This window comes from Staurois parvus, unplaced genomic scaffold (assembly GCF_062004578.1).
Source record: "Staurois parvus isolate SC_StPar_1 unplaced genomic scaffold, SC_StPar_1.0 ptg000586l, whole genome shotgun sequence".
In the NCBI taxonomy this organism is placed as follows: Eukaryota; Metazoa; Chordata; class Amphibia; order Anura; family Ranidae; genus Staurois; species Staurois parvus.
This window is the reverse complement of record NW_028318382.1, coordinates 3173777-3192224: the sequence shown is the minus strand read 5'-3', so window position 1 is coordinate 3192224 and position 18448 is coordinate 3173777. Positions and strand designations below refer to the sequence as shown.

At 42.4% G+C, this 18448-nt stretch overlaps 1 long non-coding RNA gene across 1 annotated transcript in view; it reads left to right on the top strand.

The window, feature by feature from the left end:
* LOC149450035 (uncharacterized) overlaps nt 1–18005 on the top strand; it is a 38825-nt gene extending 20820 nt beyond the window's left edge. The window contains exon 2 of the long non-coding RNA XR_016315317.1: nt 17595–18005. This is a non-coding gene — a long non-coding RNA (uncharacterized LOC149450035). The remainder of the gene's footprint in view (nt 1–17594) is intronic.
* Nucleotides 18006–18448: the final 443 nt, after the last annotated feature.

The following is an 18448-nucleotide window of genomic DNA, read 5'->3' as shown; positions in this document are numbered from 1 at the left end:
AAAATTAAAGGTACAGTGTAAAAATAATTTAAAAATCAAAATAACATAAAAAAAAACCTTGCCCCTCCCATGCGCGCACACCTGTAATGACAGTAATTCTAACACTAGACCTCCTCTGTAAATCTAATATGGTACCTTTTAAAGGCTTTTAAAACGTTGCCTATGGATATTAAAAATGTATGCAGTTTGTCGCCATTGCACGGTGCATGCGCAGTTTTAAAGCATGTCATGTTTGGTATCTTTACAAAAAAAAAAAAAAATTGCATTTGAAAAATCGCTGCGTGCGTACTATGTCCCATAAAAAATTGTAGTACCCACCATTTTATTAACTAGGGTGTCTGCTTTAAAAAAAAATATAATGTTTGGGTGTTTAAATTAATTTCCTGGGGGGCGCATGCGCAGCCGACTCCTGAATGGACGTGCAGTGAATACCTCTCCGTCCATCCGCCAGACCCGACATGGCACACACCGGCCCCAGGGGATTTAAACCACACAGTGGACAAGGGAAGAGGTGTACAACCCTCCCCAGCAATGCCCCGCCATCGAAAAATCCCGGGACAGCCGGGAAAACTTACACATTTCTTCCCTGCTGTTCAGGAAGGGATCCAAGATGTCTGAACGGAGCAGGCAGACATGAGGAGGATGACAGGATCCAGCAGACAGATCCCAGGCTGCAGTACCCGCTCTACCCAGAGGACCCTGGTGAGTCATCTCCTCCCCTGTCCCCCACAACAAGTAGCCCAGCTAAATCCAGACCATGCCTGGACACAGACACTGCAGCCACCTACCAAACCCTCATCCATCCATCCCTTCAACATGCCAATGATGTTCCAGTGATAGAATCGTTCCCTGTGTCTGACCAACCTATCTCTGAAATCTGCATGAAAAACATGCTCCTCTCACTCAGGCAGACGCTACACAGAGACCTAACATCATCACTTGCCCAAATCACTACCGTGATTCAAAAACAGGACCACAGATTATGCCATATTGAGACAAAGATGGGGGAAATAACAGCCCACAACGACTTGATTGACGCACATGCTGACCACACGTCTGACATCGAACAAATTAATTTGAAACTATCGGACCTGGAGGATCATTCCAGACGCAACAACATCAAATTTAGGGGTATTCCTGAAAATATCACCAACGAGGCACTGCTACCCTACATCCAACAATATATGAAACACCTTATTCCGTCTCTCTCAGATGTAGAGCTCGCCATAGACCGCGCTCATAGAATACCCAAACCGTCTTTCCTGTCAGCATCAATCCCTAGAGATGTCTTGGCACGTATTCATTTTTACCACATAAAGGAGAAGATAATGGCAGCAGCCAGAACCCCCCCTCCACTCCCGGCATCACATGCAAACATCAAATTATACGCAGACCTATCAAAAGCTACGCTCCTTAATCGTACAAAAATTGGTTACCATCACCAAAGCCTTACGGAACCATGGCATTGCTTACCAATGGAGCTTCCCCACAAAAATAACTGTCAGACACCAGGGAAGAATCTATACAATTAGAAACCTAGAAGCGGGCATAGACTTATTGAAGACATGGAACATAATACCCGCGGATCCCCAACAATCCACCTCTGCAAATACGCATCAGATGGAAGCAGAATGACTCTGACATAGTATACTTTTAATCCACTTTAAATTCCGCACCTCTGACGCTCTACTCCACTATATCCCATCCTATTGAGATCTGGCGATCGGCCCGATTAGAAAATTCTCTTGTTACAGAACATTGTTTGGCATGACCTTATCTATGGTCAATGCTTGTTCACACCCCCCAGTTTTGAAGTAGCGTACCAATCTACTCAAGTTTCTTGCATTTTTTGCAAGCCTTTTTTTATCCCTGTCCGCATCCCTCCCTTCCTGCATCACCAGTCAACCAAACACCTCACCAGCTCAACTAAGTCTTCCAAGTGAACATGGAACAAAGCTTCTGAAACTCCGACCGAGCCATTTCCGCACTGCCCAGACCAAAAAATCTTCCTCGCAACTGTATCCGTCCAGCCTGGATCAAGGCCTTAAACACCAACCCGACTACCCCATAAACCGTACCAAGGATCTACATTATGATTAACATAACATCTCTAAATGTTCGTGGCCTAAACTCCCCTTTTAAAAGATTGATGCTCCAAAAGGAAATTCGGGCATCTCATGCGGACATTCTTTTCATACAGGAAACACATTTTGCAACATCCAAGACTCCCAGACTACAACTACATCGATTCTCCCACATTTATATGGCCACCAATCCTAAGAAACGTAATAGCGTTCTTACAGCTATAAAGGACACTATACAATTCAGTCATGTTTCAGAAATAGCTGACCCTCAAGGTCGCTATCATATCCTGATCTGAAAACTTAACGATACCCTCTACACTCTAGTGAATGTTTACGGTTCAAACAACAATCAGGCCCATTTCCATCGTAAACTTCACACCATTATCTCTTCCCAAAAGCAAGGCAGACTTATCATCGGCGGAGACTTCAATGTTATCGGCAACCCACTCCTAGACTCGTCTTCCAACAAAAGATCCCCCAAACAGAATTTCAATCGTTTCCTGCATGATCACGACCTTTATGATATCTGGAGATGTCAACACAGCACCGAAAAAGACTACACCTACTACTCCCCTTCCCACCTGTCCTACTCCAGAATCGATTTCTTTATTACAGATAAATGGACTCTACAACACGTAACGTCATCCAACATTGGCTCCATCACATGGTCAGACCACGCTCCAATCAACATAATCCTGGACGACTCTCAACGCTCAGCACTATCCCCCATATGGAGACTGAATTCTACCATATTAAAGAATCCAGAGAATAAAAAACATTTATTAGAAGCTCATAACTTATTTTTTGACCTGAATACTACACCTGATATCTCTATAACCACACTTTGGCCCGCTTACAAAGCTTATATGCGAGGTATTCTCATACAACTCAACTCCCGAATCAATAAACACAGATCTCAACAAATCGATCAACTTCTAGCTTCCATAAAACTAAACGAAGAAATTACCAAACAAACCCCCAACGCCTCCACATCTGCATCCCTCACCTCAGACAGACACCAGCTCTGAACCCTTTTACTATATAAATATGACCTCAACCTTCAAAAAACTAAATCACAATTTTACTCCCTAGGTAATAAAGCAAACTCACTTCTAACAAAAATAATCAAACAAAGACCCCTCAAATCTAAAATTTCCTGAATTTTACACCCAACTACCCGTACTTCGCTTACAAACCCTAAAGACATAGCTGACACCTTTGCAACTTACTACCAAACCCTGTACAATATCAAAGATGATCCAGATACACACCAACCAACGACATTGTCCATACAAAACTTCTTAACTATCACTAGTCTACCCCATCTTACGCCATCACAACTCACCTCTATATCTATCCCATTCTCTCCCATAGAAGTAGAGAACACTATAAAAACCTTACCCCTGAAAAAATCTCCAGGGAATGATGGCTTTACCAACAAATTTTATAAAACATTTGCCCCTAACCTTACGCCATACCTAACCGCTTTCTTTAACCATGCCGCTTCTACAGGTACATTCCGTAATGAAATGCTGCAATCCATAATCACAACTATCCCAAAACCCGGCAAAGACCCCCAACTTGTCCAGAATTACAGACCGATTTCACTACTAAATACAGATATAAAACTATACGCTAAATTAGTTGCCCGAAGATTGCTTCCCCACCTACCTACACTAATCCACCCAGACCAAGTAGGATTTGTTCCTGGTCGCCAAGCACCAGATGCAACAAGAAGACTCATCTCTCTCTTACACACATTAGAAACCACTAAACGACCCTCCTTACTTTTATCCCTTGACGCTGAGAAAGCATTTGACTGAATACATTGGCACTTTATGACACTCACGCTTCATAAGTTTGGAATCACAGACTGGATGCTATTGGCAATTCTTGCCCTCTATTCCAACCCTTCAGCGAGAGTGCTAACCAACGGTACGCTATCACAGATTTTCAACATCTCCAACGGTACCAGACAAGGTTTTCCCCTATCCCCCATAATCTTCACCCTACTCATTGAACCACTAGCCTCAAAACTCAGAGAGGACCCAACATTCACAGGAATCACCCATCTCAAAAGAGAACACAAAATTAGCCTATTTGCAGATGACATCATACTAATGATTACCAATCCACGTAAATCACTCCAAACGATCCAGACACATCTTCACAAATACTCAGAGGTATCATACTACAAACTCAATGCGCCCAAATCCTCTATCTTAAACCTTAATATACCTACTAAGCTCCAGAAAATACTCCTCAAACGCTTTCCCTTCTCCTGGGAGCACCACAGCATCCCTTACCTGCGAATTAAACTTACCACCTCGACAGACCAACTTTACACCTCAAATCATAAGCGAATACTCAAATCCATCCCTCAAGAACTTAAAAACCTACGCACATCCACATTATCAAAACTGGGAAGAGTAGCTGCTCTAAAAATGTGCATACTGCCTAAAATCCTTTACATTTTTCGCATACTCCCCATACCCGTCCCCAATGCTTTCTTCTCCAAACTACAAGCATTACTTGCCAAATTCCTCTGGAACTCAAAGAAACCCAGATGTACGACAAACCTTCTTATACACCCAACCTGTAGAGGAGGGGCAGGTCTTCCGCACTTAAAATCATGCTATAATGCTGTACTTATAGACCAACTCTACTTTTGGTGGCACCCAACTATCGAAAAAACGTGGACCACTATGGAAACTCTCCCTCACCTTCCGCCAACACTTTGTGACATTCTATTCCTACCACAAACTTCTCAATCCAGAAATCTACCCAAACACCCTTAATTCCGGGCCTCCACACAAGCTTGGTATGACCTCTTACTATCTAACTCTTCAGAGTCAAAAGCAATTCCTACCCCAATCACCGTACTGCACTTTCTTACCCCTTCTTTGAACCTCCTACATTGGGAAAATCAAGATATAGCCTGTATACAAGACCTCTATACAAACCACAAACTAGACTCCTTCCCGACCATCCAACAGAAGTTTCACCTTCCTGATAGTGAAATCTTCACATACTTGAGGATAGCTCACTCCTTACAAGAGATGAATATTCCACATCTTTTGAAGGTTCCTACAACCGCATACCTCTTTCTTAATAAACCGCAATATCCTAAGAAAGGGATATCGACCTTTTACACGCTTATAACCAGATCACTGTTTACCCTACAATCCACCTCCTTATCTAACTGGCAGAAACTTCTCTCACAACCAATACAACCCCACACATGGGAAAGAACCTTTAACATCACACACAGAGCATCTAGATGTAGCTCCCACTGGGAATCGTACATGAAAATTTTACACCAGTGGTACTTTACACCTGTCAAACTCTCTTTATTTTACCCTCACCCTCATCCGCTTGCTAGAGACAATGTGGAGAAACAGGATCAACCCTACACATACTTTGGACCTGCAAATCTCTAAGATCGTACTGGAATAGTATCTTCCAATTGATCTCAACAGTTGTTGGAGCCCAAGTGGCTCCAAATCCAGCTCTCGCTCTCCTCCATATAGGAATCGACAAATTCAGTAACATATCCCGTACCATCATTATCCACGTTAGCAGCTGCAAAGCTTAACATCACTAAACTATGGAATTCTTCCAAAACCCCTTCTCTCTCTGCCCTTATAGCGGACCTGAACTTCCAATGCGACATGGAAAGAAGGTCAGCCCTTAATAATTCTTCCCATTACAAATTCAATAACCAATGGTCTCTATGGCTACAAAACCCCAACTGCTCTATAAAATGATAATATATTCATAAATGAACAATACTGCAACCCTATGTCCTAGACTGGTGTCCCCCTTCCCCCCCCCTCCCTCCCCTATCCTGTTCCACCTTATACAACGTTTCACACCTAACAGGTTCACACTAAACAAACAATACCTTTTGAAACACTCGATATATGTTCATATACCCCCAGCCAATTGGTGGGGGATTTTCTTTTTCATATAAGTATGTATGTACCCAATTGTGAACCGCACTGACATATATTATTTTGTATTGTATCAAAATCTTTCAATAAAAACATTTGAAATAAATTAATTTCCTAGAAAAAAATACAGATTTTTTTTCATGTGAACAAAAAGTGTCAGAAAAGGCTTGATCTTCAGGTGGTTAGAAAAGTGAGTGATGTGTGGCATAAACTTCTAATGCTGGGCATAAAACGCCCCATCTCCCAAAACACCTCCTTTTTGGAAAGTAGATACCCCAAACTATTTGCTGAGAGGCATGTTGAATCAATAGAAGAATTTATTTTTTTACCACAAGTTTTTGGAAAATGACAAAACATTTTTTTATTTTTTTTACACAAAATTGTCACTTAAATGATTTACTGCTCAAACATGCCATGGGTATATGTGGAATTACTCCCCAAAATACATTCAGCTACTCCTCCCGAGTATGGGGGTACCACATGTGAGAAACGTTTTGACAGTCTAGCCAAGTACAGGACCCCAAAATCCAATAAGCACCTTCAGGCTTTTAAAGGACTTTATTTCCTCATTACACTTCCAGACTACCTATCACAGTTTCGGAGGCCCTGAAATGCCAGGATAGCACCTAGCCCCCCCAAATGACCCCTTTTTGGAAAGACACCCCAAGAAATTTGATAAGAAGCATGGTACGTATTTTGCAGATCTCATTTGTTGCCACAAGTTTTTGGAAAAGGAAGAAAAAAAACAAAAACATATTTTTTCTATTCTTTTTTTATATTTGAAAACCTTGTGAGAAAATAATGAGATCTGCAAAATACTCACCATGCCTCTTTTTAAATTCCTTGGGGTGTCTACTTTCCAGAAAGGGGTCATTTGGGGGGTTTGGTGCTATCCTGGCATGTCAAGGCCTTCAAAACTGTGATATGTATTGAGGAAGTGAAATGAGGAAGTTACGCACCTTCAGGCTTTCAAAGTGCTCATTGGATTTCAGGCTCCTGTATGTGGCTAGGCTCCCAAAATGTCTCCCACATGTGGTATGCCCATACTCGGTAGAAGTAGAAGAATGTATTTTGGGGTGTAATTGCACATATGCCCATGGCTTGTGCGAGAAATAAATCATTTAAATGACAACTTTGTGTAAAAAAAAATGTTTTTGTCATTTTCCAGAAACTTGTGGAAAAAAAATAAATCTTACATGGACTCAATATGCCTCTCAGCAGATAGCTTAGAGTGGCTACTTTCCAAAAAGGGGGTCATTTGAGGGTGTTTGTACTATCCTGGTATTTTAGCACCTCAAGAAATGTGATGAGCAATCAGAAAGTAAAAGCTGTGTAAATTCCATTATCTATACCATACTTTGTAGACGCTATAACTTTCACACAAAGCAATAAATATACACTTACTGGGATTTTTTTTAACCAAAAACATGTAGCAGAATACATTTTGGCCTAAATTTATAATGAAATGTTAGTTTTTTTGGATATTTTTTATGACCGAAATGAGAATATATTGGTTTTTTTTAAAATTTTTTATTCAAAATTTTTTTGTTTATAGCGCCAAAAATAAAAAGTGCACAGGTGATCAAATACCACCAAAAGAAAGCTCTATTTGTGTGAAAAAAAGGGAATAATTTTCATTTATGTACCATATTGCAACATGACCGCGCAATTGTCCATTAAACTAGCGCAGCGCTGTATAGCAAAAAAATGGTGTAAATTGCAGTATCTATACCATAGTTTGTAGCCGCTATAACTTTCACACAAAGCAATCAATATGCACTTATTGGGATTTTTTTACCAAAAACATGTAGCAGACTACATTTTGGCCTAAATTTATACTAACTTTGAGTTTACTATATATTTTTTACAGCTGATAGTAAAAAATATTGTTTTTCTTCAAAATTTTCAGTCTCTTTTTGTTTTTTTGTGAAAAATAAAAAGCGCACAGGTGATCAAATACCACGGAAAGAAAGCTCTATTTGTGTGAACAAAATTACGTAAATTTCGTTTGGGTGCAGCATTGCATGACCACGCAATTATCAGTTGAATTAGTGCAGCACTGAGTAGCAAAAAGAGGCCTGGTCATTAAGGGGGGTAAATCCTCAGGTGTGCAAGTGGTTAAAGAGGAACTCCACCCTCCCAATGCAAATTTTAGTCTTTTTCCTCACTTGCCTTTGGTGCTTTGCTAGATTAATATACTTAAAAGCCTAGCTGATCCAGCACTGTCCTCATCTCTTGCAACACTCTATTACTCCATGTTCTGTCCCATGCCACTTTCTTCCTTTTTACATTACAGGGAGCCTTTTTGCTTCCTCCAGTCTTTCTGGTCTCTTCCTGCAGCCGGCCCTCCAGTGGCACAGTGCCAGATCTTGCTTATGTGCAGACAAAGATTTTGTGCTGTGTCCTTTACTTACTGTTCTATGACTAGAGGAGTGTAATGCGTCCTAGGATACCGACATCACATATCCCAGGAATCATAGAATAATATGTAAATAGACATGACGCTAGATCTCTGTCTACACATGCATGACACATCTGTTTACTTTCTCTGGTATGTAGGGTAAGTTCTCAGCAGTGCACTGCTGTTTCTCCTCCTCCAGGTCCAATGCAGCTGAGAACAGAGGGTATGTGATCAAGGGGAAAAAGTGGATATAATGTTTTTTATATCTATACACACGTTTTGAATTAAATTTTTATTTTAAACTGAATGGGTTGTTTTACAAGGTGAGGGTTTACAATCACTTTAAGTTCCACTTAACAAACCTTGATCAGACAGGCTGTCTCTGTCAGAATACACTGATCAGCACTGCAGCCATTTGGCTGCAGGTGCTGATCAAATGAAAGTTTTCCAACAGTCCTAATGAATATATGTCTCAGATGATCCAAAACACAATATGATGTATAAGCAGAGATCAATGCATCAGATAAATAATAATGTCCAAATAAATAAACGCAGGATCTTGCATGGAAGATAAAAGAACCAGGATCCAACGGTAAAATTGCACACTCACCGGACGCGCTATAAGAAAGCGCATATGTAGTATGACCACTGGAAATCCCTCATCATGCGGGGACGGTAGATAGCCTTCCAGGAACAGGTGATCTCAGTGTAATGGACAACCTCCAGATCCAGAAATCACCTTTAGACTGGGTGAATAATAAGTGAGGAACTCCCTCCGGTGGTGAAGATGAGCAATAGAATAACCTGAAATATGTTAGCTCCAAAAAGGAGCCAAAGAACACCTCATAGTGTAGTAGGTAATAAAACAAAAATGTTTATTCCAAAAGTTAAGCACTTAAAACAGGGCAGAGACACTGTGACAATGAAAAATGAATGAAGTGCAACTGACCCTAAAGTAAAATGGCCGCTGGGCCTCCTCGTGGCTCCAGGCGGCTAAATGTCACGCTCTGCTGGCTCCTCCAAAGGCCTTTCGTGCTCCAGCACATCATCAGAGGGGAGGCCTCCCTACTACACCTACTACACTATGAGGTGTTCTTTGGCTCCTTTTTGGAGCTAACATATTTCAGGTTATTCTATTGCTCATCTTCACCACCGGAGGGAGTTCCTCACTTATTATTCACCCAGTCTAAAGGGGATTTCTGGATCTGGAGGTTGTCCATTACACTGAGATCACCTGTTCCTGGAAGGCTATCTACCGTCCCCGCATGATGAGGGATTTCCAGTGGTCATACTACATATGCGCTTTCTTATAGCGCGTCCGGTGAGTGCGCAATTTTACCGTTGGATCCTGGTTCTTTTATCTTCCATGCAAGATCCTGCGTTTATTTATTTGGACATTATTATTTATCTGATGCATTGATCTCTGCTTATACATCATATTGTGTTTTGGATCATCTGAGACATATATTCATTAGCGCCGCACTTCTTTTATCTTTGTGTATTTTGAGGGTTTTGCTGTGATTACCCTGAGTGCATTGGCTGCTGCTGAGAGAGCGCTCACTTTCTTATTTTTCTTTTTTCCAACAGTCCTGTTTGAGAGAATTCGATCATTAGATTGACTTCTGTCAAGTGTGAATGGCTGCAGATGGAATGAAATTTGGATGGTGTTTGCTGAACTGGCCAAATTTCGATCCATCTATAGCCAGCTTAAGGCTTTTTCACATTTGCAGTAAGCTTACTGCCCTCTGAAAAGCAAGCTGGATCACATTATAAAGGGCAGTATAGCAGCAGCTGACAGGCATTCTGGATGCACTATTGCCGCTTCCTTATGCCTGTTTTTTTGGTTTTTTTTTTAATTGATGAATAGGACTGCATTGCAATTGTGAGCCAAGTGTTTAGCTCTCAGTTGCGGAGCAGTCCCATTGAAATTAATGGGCAAATTTGACAGGTGGTGCCGCCTATCAAACTCTGCAATTCAAGTTGAAAATGTCGGGGCAGGGAAGCAAAGCATCATGGCTGCAGCATGTGTACAGCCCTGTCCGATGGTATTGTTAGGTATAAGGCAGGCAGGCAACCAGAGGGTAGTAAAACTTATGCTCAGTTGCCTGTTTTTACTGCCCCCCCCCTTTCCAGCCACCCATGTGAAAGACCCCTAAAAGAGGAACTCCAGGATTTACGCATACCCCTCAACCACTTTACAATGCAGGTGAAGGGGTTTCATGGACTCTTTATAAATCTTGGTATGTGAGGTGTCCTCTCTGCAGGCTCAGCCACAAATAGATTGGAAAGTCCTGGATGGGAACTAGCAAAGACTGCTGAGCCATACATTTCTAACCTGTGTGTTTTGGAGAGCGTTATTAACTAATACACTGACATGTCACTAATCTTCTTCATATAAACATTTGGGGGCCAGTGTGTGAGGAATCACGTCTCAATGCACAGCCATATTACTAATGCTCTGAGTAGCAGGTGAGTTAAAACCTTTGGAAATATGCAATTATTCACAGAAATTAAATTTGCTAACAAAGCTTTTATTTGCTCAATTCCCCACTGAAGCATGTTTATTTTATACCTTGTAAAACAGATTAAAGTTAGCTCGGCATGTCATAAAGGCTAATCGGTGAGCCATGTCATTTCTGCTACTATGTGCTTAAGCCAACATTTCTGCAAGAGATCGTTCCTGGAGTAATTGTCTGTGATGTTGCTGTAAGATGTTCAGCGCCCTGGCTTTACACAATGCTCTCGGAGGAACTCTGTTTAAAGTAGATGTAGAACCTAATTGGATGACATTTAGTTCGCTAAAGCATTGTAGATCATAAACAGAATTCATTGTCATTTCATCCTTTTATACATCTCAGTGCTGCTGTTCTCCTGCAGCCTCTTTATAACCAGTTCCTGTCTGCCTGTGTGGACTATATTAGGCTTCCTGATAATGGCAACTAGAGGGCAGGACATGTCTACACAATGAGAAGCACATGTGACATGGTGAAAATACAGGAGAGAATCTGGAAGACGGACATTTTGTCACTCAATAACAGGAAGTGCCTGAGCAAGGACCTTCATGGCAGGATCTCCAGATTGTAGATTTAAAGTGGAAGCAAACTCTTATTTAACCTCCCTAGTGGTCTGATTATGACCATATTTCTGTGCTCAAAGCGGTACATTTTTTTGCATGGTAATATGTCGTTTTTTTATTGTAGGCCTGTAATTTTTAAGAATAACTCACTGAAATCTGTCGAACAAGAGTCTAGTAAACATCCCGGGTATGTCAAAATTTGAAACACGAAATCAGAAATTGTAATTTAATAAATAATCATAAAAAATAATAAATTTAATTCAATAATATAATCTAACAAAAAACACTGAAATTTGAAATATAGCGCCAAGTTCGCACATCACTGAGCAAAGTCGCAAAATCGTTTTCAGTATCTGATGACGAATTTCCCCACGAATCATCACTCAATTCTGCAAGTGGCTCTCATTTACTATCGCTGTTCTCTAGCTCAGGGCTTAAAATTTCAAGTCCTGAGCTACTAGCCAGGCCTTAGAGTTACTCGCCACCAACAAACACACACAAACAGAGACACCTGTACACACACACACAGAAACATGTACACACACGCACAGAGACACATGTACACACACACACACACACACACACACACACAGACACATGTATATACACACAGGCACGTACAGACACGCATACACACAGATACATGTACATACACAGAAATACACACGCACAGACACATGTACATACACACAGATATGTACATACACACATAAATATGTACACACACGCACAAAGACACATGTACACACACAGACACAAACATGTATACACACAGGCACGTACAGACATACATACACACAGATACATGTACATACACAGAAATACACATGCACAGACACATGTACGTACATGTACACACACACAGACACATGTATACACACACACAGACATGTACACACACACATACATGTACATACACGCAGACACATGTACAGATACACACATGTACATACACACAGACACATGTACAATTGTACATGCATACACACACACAAACACCCCCCCATAAAAAGTTGCAGTACTTCGTAGGTCACTCACAGATCCGGGTACTGCACTCTAGGGGGAGGCAGAGAGCACAGCACACACTCCTTCCTTTGCTTTCACTGCGCTCAGCTATTGAGCAGTCTGACAGCTCCCAGTGCCAATGACAGATCCGGCCTGAGCTCAGAGCCTGCTCAGCAAGATGGCCCTGGGGGACACACTCGCCCCCACCATAATTTCCACTCGCCATTGGTGAGCTGGCGAGTGCAAATTTCAAGCCCTGCTCTAGCTGGTCTAAAACCCACTTTTGACCTAAAGGGACGCTTTTTGGACGCCATGGACTTTTCTCAGTTTCAAGGCACAAAGAACAGTAAAAATGTGGACAAAGCACTAGGGACAAAATGTATGTGAAATGGTTTGATACAGTAATGTTATACTATGTGATTTTAGTGAATTTAGTGAATGTCACTTTTAAAATTTCCCGCCAGTTCCATCCCCCGTACGTCCCAAGGCTCGCAGGGAACAGAACCCGGAAGACAGATGCTGGCATCGGCCTGAGGACATTGCCGGAGACGCTGCAGGGGGGACATCGCGGGAGCGCAGGACAAGGTAAGTGAAGAAGAGATCCCGAAGCAGCGCTGCAAGGTATTCCCGAGTGTAGCTCGGGGTTACCGTTTGTGGTGCAGAAACTTTACCCCGAGGTACACTCTGGAATACCTCCAGGGAGTTTAACCACTTCAAGTCCGGACACTTTCACCCCCTTCCAGTCCAGGCCAATTTTCAGCTTTCAGTGCTATCAAACTTTGAATGACAATTGCGCGGTCATGCAAAACTGTACCCATATGAATTTTTTAGCATTTTTTTGAGACAGATAAAACTTTATTTTGGTAGTATTTACTCACCACTGGGATTTTTTCTATAGAAATGAAAAAGTCCAAACATTTATAAAAAAAGGTTTTTCTTATAAAATTTTGCAAATAAATAATCTTTCTTCATAAATCTTGGCCAAAATGTATTCAGCTATCTTTTTAGTGAAAAAAAAAATAATCCAAATTAGTTTAAAACCAAAAATTATAATTTTTTTAAAAAAAAAAAATTTACATTTTTATTTAATTTTTTTATATTATTAGTTATGTTTTTTGTTTTTTTTTCATACTGTCACCCTAGCAATACAGTGTCACCATAGTGACACTGTACTACTTGTGGGGGGTGATGAAGATTTTTTTTTTCTTTTTTTACACTGATTGCTTTTACACCCATAAAGGCTGTAAAAACAATCATTTCAAGCAATCCTGCAGCCATTGAGAACTACTGTGAGAGCTGTGATTGGTCACATGGTACAAGGCTGTTGTGAATAGCCTTGTACCATGTGATCTCTGTGATCATTCACAGATTTCACAAGTAGTAAGCAATGATGTGAGGACGTGACATCTTGTTTACTACTATTCATGTGATCACTGATTGGCCAATTAGTGATCACATGAATCGGGACCTCATACAGAGGTCCTGTACAGCAATCTGTGTCCCAGGGAGCACGCACAGGCAATGGATGCAGGGAGACGTTTAGAAATGTCCACCTGCAACGCAGTTGTCCCGTCCGGCTGTTTATCGACATGGGCTGGACGGGAAGAGGTTAATAATTTTATCTACAAATAAGCTTATAATAACCTGTAGGTAAAATTAATATCTCCTAAACCTGAACCGTTTAGGAGATATTAGCTCTTTTAGATATTCGGAGTATACGCTCTCAAGGAACGGCATGCCGTGCCGTTCCTTCAGAGCACTGTGCCGTGGCCCGGGACTCCCGCGTGGGAGTGATGTCATCATGACTTGGCCAGTCAGCCTGCCAGAGCTCCCAAACCCGGAAGGAAGACCGGGTGAAGATGGAAGCCCCGGGGAGCTGTGACAGCGCTCCGCTGGAGAGCTTCTTTTCAAGGTAAGTCCTTCATAATGTGCTAGTATGCAATGCATACTAGCACCTTGCAGGTGTTTTTTTTTTTTTTTTAATTCCGTTTACCACCACTTTAATTAGTTGAGCTCTCACATCTGTATATCCCTTATGGACCAGAGCAATTTGTACATTTCTGCTATGGGTCTGTTTATTTGGTGATAACTTTGTTACTACCTAAGAGCACAAAATAAATACATCATACAAAATATCTTTTTATTTTTTTGAACAAGCAAGTCTTTATTTCTTTGGCTTCTTAAAAAATGACTTTATTTTCTATGCAATCTATAGACAATATACATATATGCTTTTTTCTAAAAGTGGTTGTTAAAAAAAAATAAATCAACAATATGGTTAAAATAGATAAAATGTATCCGTTTTATTGTATAATCTGTCCCATTTACACTGACAAAAAAATTCCGATTTTAGTACAAAGCGTTACAAAGTTATTTAGAAATGAAGTAAATGCTCTACATGACACATAAATTGCTCAGTTCAGAAATCTGGCATCTTTAGATCAGACTTTTTCAACCTTTCCAACACAGAGAAAACTTTGAAATAAGATTCAGGTCTCAGGGAACCCTGCTAAAAATTATTATGTATGGGTTTCCTCCGGGTACTCCGGTTTCCTCCCATGCTCCCTCCAAATTGTCCCTAGTATATGTATGAGTGTGAGTTAAGGACCTTAGATTGTAAGCTCCATGAGGGCAGAGACTGGTGTGAATGTAATATATATATGTGAAGCGCTGCATAATCTGATGGTGCTATATAAATACCTGTAATAAATAGCTACTGCTCATGATACATTAGTGTGATGGTTAGTGGGAAGAATACTTGTGGTCATTTGGATGAATTACCTCTTACAGACAGCTAAAAAGATCAATGGTGTCAGTGAGATCTTATCTGCTAAATATTGCTCAATGTTCAAGGAACCCCTAGAAACCTCTAGAGGAACCCTGGTTGAGAAACCCTGCTTTAGATCAAACACTTCTATACCTCCACCGTGCATTTTCATTCTTTAGATCAGCTCTCCTTTTGAGCATATGTGCACAAAAAATGATCACTCTGCAGGCCTTATTTCCAAACTTTGCCAACACATGACCTGTCTCTAAACCCTCCTCTTTCCCCTCTTCATGCATGGATAAATCTACGGCTGACCTCAGCTTCACAGTGGTACCTGAGGACCGGTTCAATAATATGGTTAGCAACCAGAGAGGGGTGGACTGACAACTCATGGGGCCCCCGGGCAATAGGGGATCATGGGGCCCCTGTGTCCTTGCCCAAACTCAAAAAAGCCTATGAAAGGTACCAGGGGCATCTCATGGGGCCCCCTTCTGACCCCAGGCCCTCGGGCAGTGCCCGAGTTTCCAAATGGTCAGTCCGCCGCTGCAACTAGATCTTGCTCACAAACAGTTGGGTATTTTGGTTTTGTGCTGCCCTAGGCAAGACTAAAATCTGGCACCCCCCTGCATCTAAATTTGCCCCACCCCTTCCTGTTTAAGATCCACCCCTTCATCTTTAAACCCTACCCCTTCCTATTTAGGCTCCACCTCTTCCTATTAGAGCTCCACCCACTGACAACGATGGGGCGCTATTCCTCCCACTGACATCAATGATGGGGCACTATACCTCCCACTGCCACCAACAATGGGGCACTATTCCTCCCACTGACAACAATGATGGGGTACTATTACTTCCACACTGACACCAGTGATGGGGCACTATTCTTCCCACTGACACATAGGACGGCGCCCCATCATTGGTGTCAGTGGGAGGAATAGTGTCCCATAGTTGGTATCAGTGGGAGGAATAGTGCCCCATCATTAGTGTCATTGGGAGGAATAGTGCCACATCATTGGTGTCAGTGGGAGGACTAGTGCCCCATCATTGGTATCAGTGGGAGGAATAGTGCCCCATCATTTGGAGGAATAGTGCCAGTGTCAGTGGGAGGAATAGTGCCCTGTCATTGGTGTCAGTGTGGGAGGAATAGTGCCCCGTCATTGGTGTCAGTGTGGGAGGAATAGTGCCCCATCATTGATGTCAGTGTGTGGGGGGGAATAGTGCCCCATTGTTGGTGTCAGTGGAGGGGAGGAATAGTGCCCCTATGTTGGTGTCAGTGGGGGGGAATAGTGCCCCATTGTTGGTGTCAGGGGGGGTAATAGTGCCCCATCGTTGGTGTCAGTGGTGGGAGGAATAGTGACCCATCGTTGGTGTCAGTGGGGGGAGGAATAGTGACCCATCATTGGTGTCAGTGGGGGGAGGAATAGTAACCCATCGTTGGTGTCAGTGGGGGGGGGGGATAGCACCCCATCATTGGTGTCAGTAGGAGGAATAGTGCCCCATTATTGGTATCAGTGACACCAATGATGGGGCACTATTCCTCCTGCTGACACCAATGATACTTACCTTGCTGACCCCTGCTCCAGCCTGGGCTCACTCTCTCCCTCTCCTATCCACAGCCAGCATACCTGGCTGCAGCAGCACCATCTGCACGGCACAGGCACTTACCGGTCAGCTGTCTTCCTTCTCCGGCTGCTCTCCTTTTCACTCGCTCCGGCCGCTCTCCTCTTCACTCGCTCCGGCCGCTCCCTCACTAGATGTTCTTTGATCTTCGCCCTGCCGCTCGACTCCTTCTCTTCAAGCTCCGTCTCCTCGCCGGTGATTGGCCACCTGTGTGCCTTTCCTGAGCTACAGTTCCAGCGGCCAATCACTGGCGAGGAGGCGGAGCTTTAAGAGGAGGAGTTGAGCTGCAGCGCGAAGATCAAAGAAGATCTAGTGAGGGAGATCTAGTGGGGGAGATCTAGTGAGGGAGAGAAATGCCGATAACCGGCATTTCCGTGTTTGCATGTGATCAGCTGCGATTGGACACAGCTGATCACATGACCGAGCCGACATCTTCAGCTCTTTCCGTGATCCGTGATCCGCTGTGTCCGAGGAACATAGTGCACTGGTGATAGCCGCACTGCGCGCTTCCTGAGCCGCGCATGCGTGGTGAGAATGGAAGGACGTCATATGACGTCCTATCAGAACGAGAGAACCACCTTGCGCCCGTCATTGTACTATATGGCGGGCAGAAGGTGGTTAAATAAAAGAATACAGTTCCTACAGTCAAACATGGTGAAGGTTCACTGGTGTTGTTTTGCTGTTTCAGGCACTGGATGTGTTGACCATGTGCATGGCATTATGAAATCGGAAGACTACCAAAGAATTCTGGGGTGCAATGTAGGGCCCAGTGTCAAAAATTTGGTTCTCCATCAATAGCAATGGGTCTTACAGAAGGACAATTACCCAAAGCACATGTCTAAAAGCACCCAGAAATGGTTTCAGAGAAAGTGCTTGAGAGTCCAGATGTCAATCACAGAGCACCTGTGGAGAGATCTCAAAACATCAGTTGGGAAAAGGAATCCTTCCAATCTGAGAGAGCTGGAGCAGTTGGTGAAAGAAGACTGGTTCAAAATTCCAGTAGAGAGGTGTAAGAAACTCATCGATGGTTACAGGAAACGATTTCAGTAATTTTTTTTCAAGGGGTGTACTACCAAATATTAAACTGAGGTGCCAATAATTTTGTCCAGTCCATTTTTGGGGCTTTGTGTGGAATGTGTCAGATTTGGCTTTTTGTTTCTTCACTTTTTTTTGTGTCATACCAATACAAACAAAAGAAATAAACATGAGAATGCCTAAACATTTGTAATTGCAACAATTTTCTGGGTGAAGTGGTGCATTATCTGACAGAAGTGCAGGGTTGTCAATATTTTTGGCCATGAATGTATCTATACATTTGGTGGGCATGTCCTGTGATCAATAAGTTTTGGTCTGAAATCTTTGTACTTTTTTCTACTGGGAAAACCTCTTACCTCAGTCCCATCAATCACACTCCTTAGCCACTTGTTGACCACACTATAGCCGAATGACGGCAGCTCAATCCTCCAGTTCTGGGAGGGTGTCATATGTTCCCCCGTGCACCCCCAATGGCGTGCACCTAGCGCTCTGTGATCGCTGTGTCCT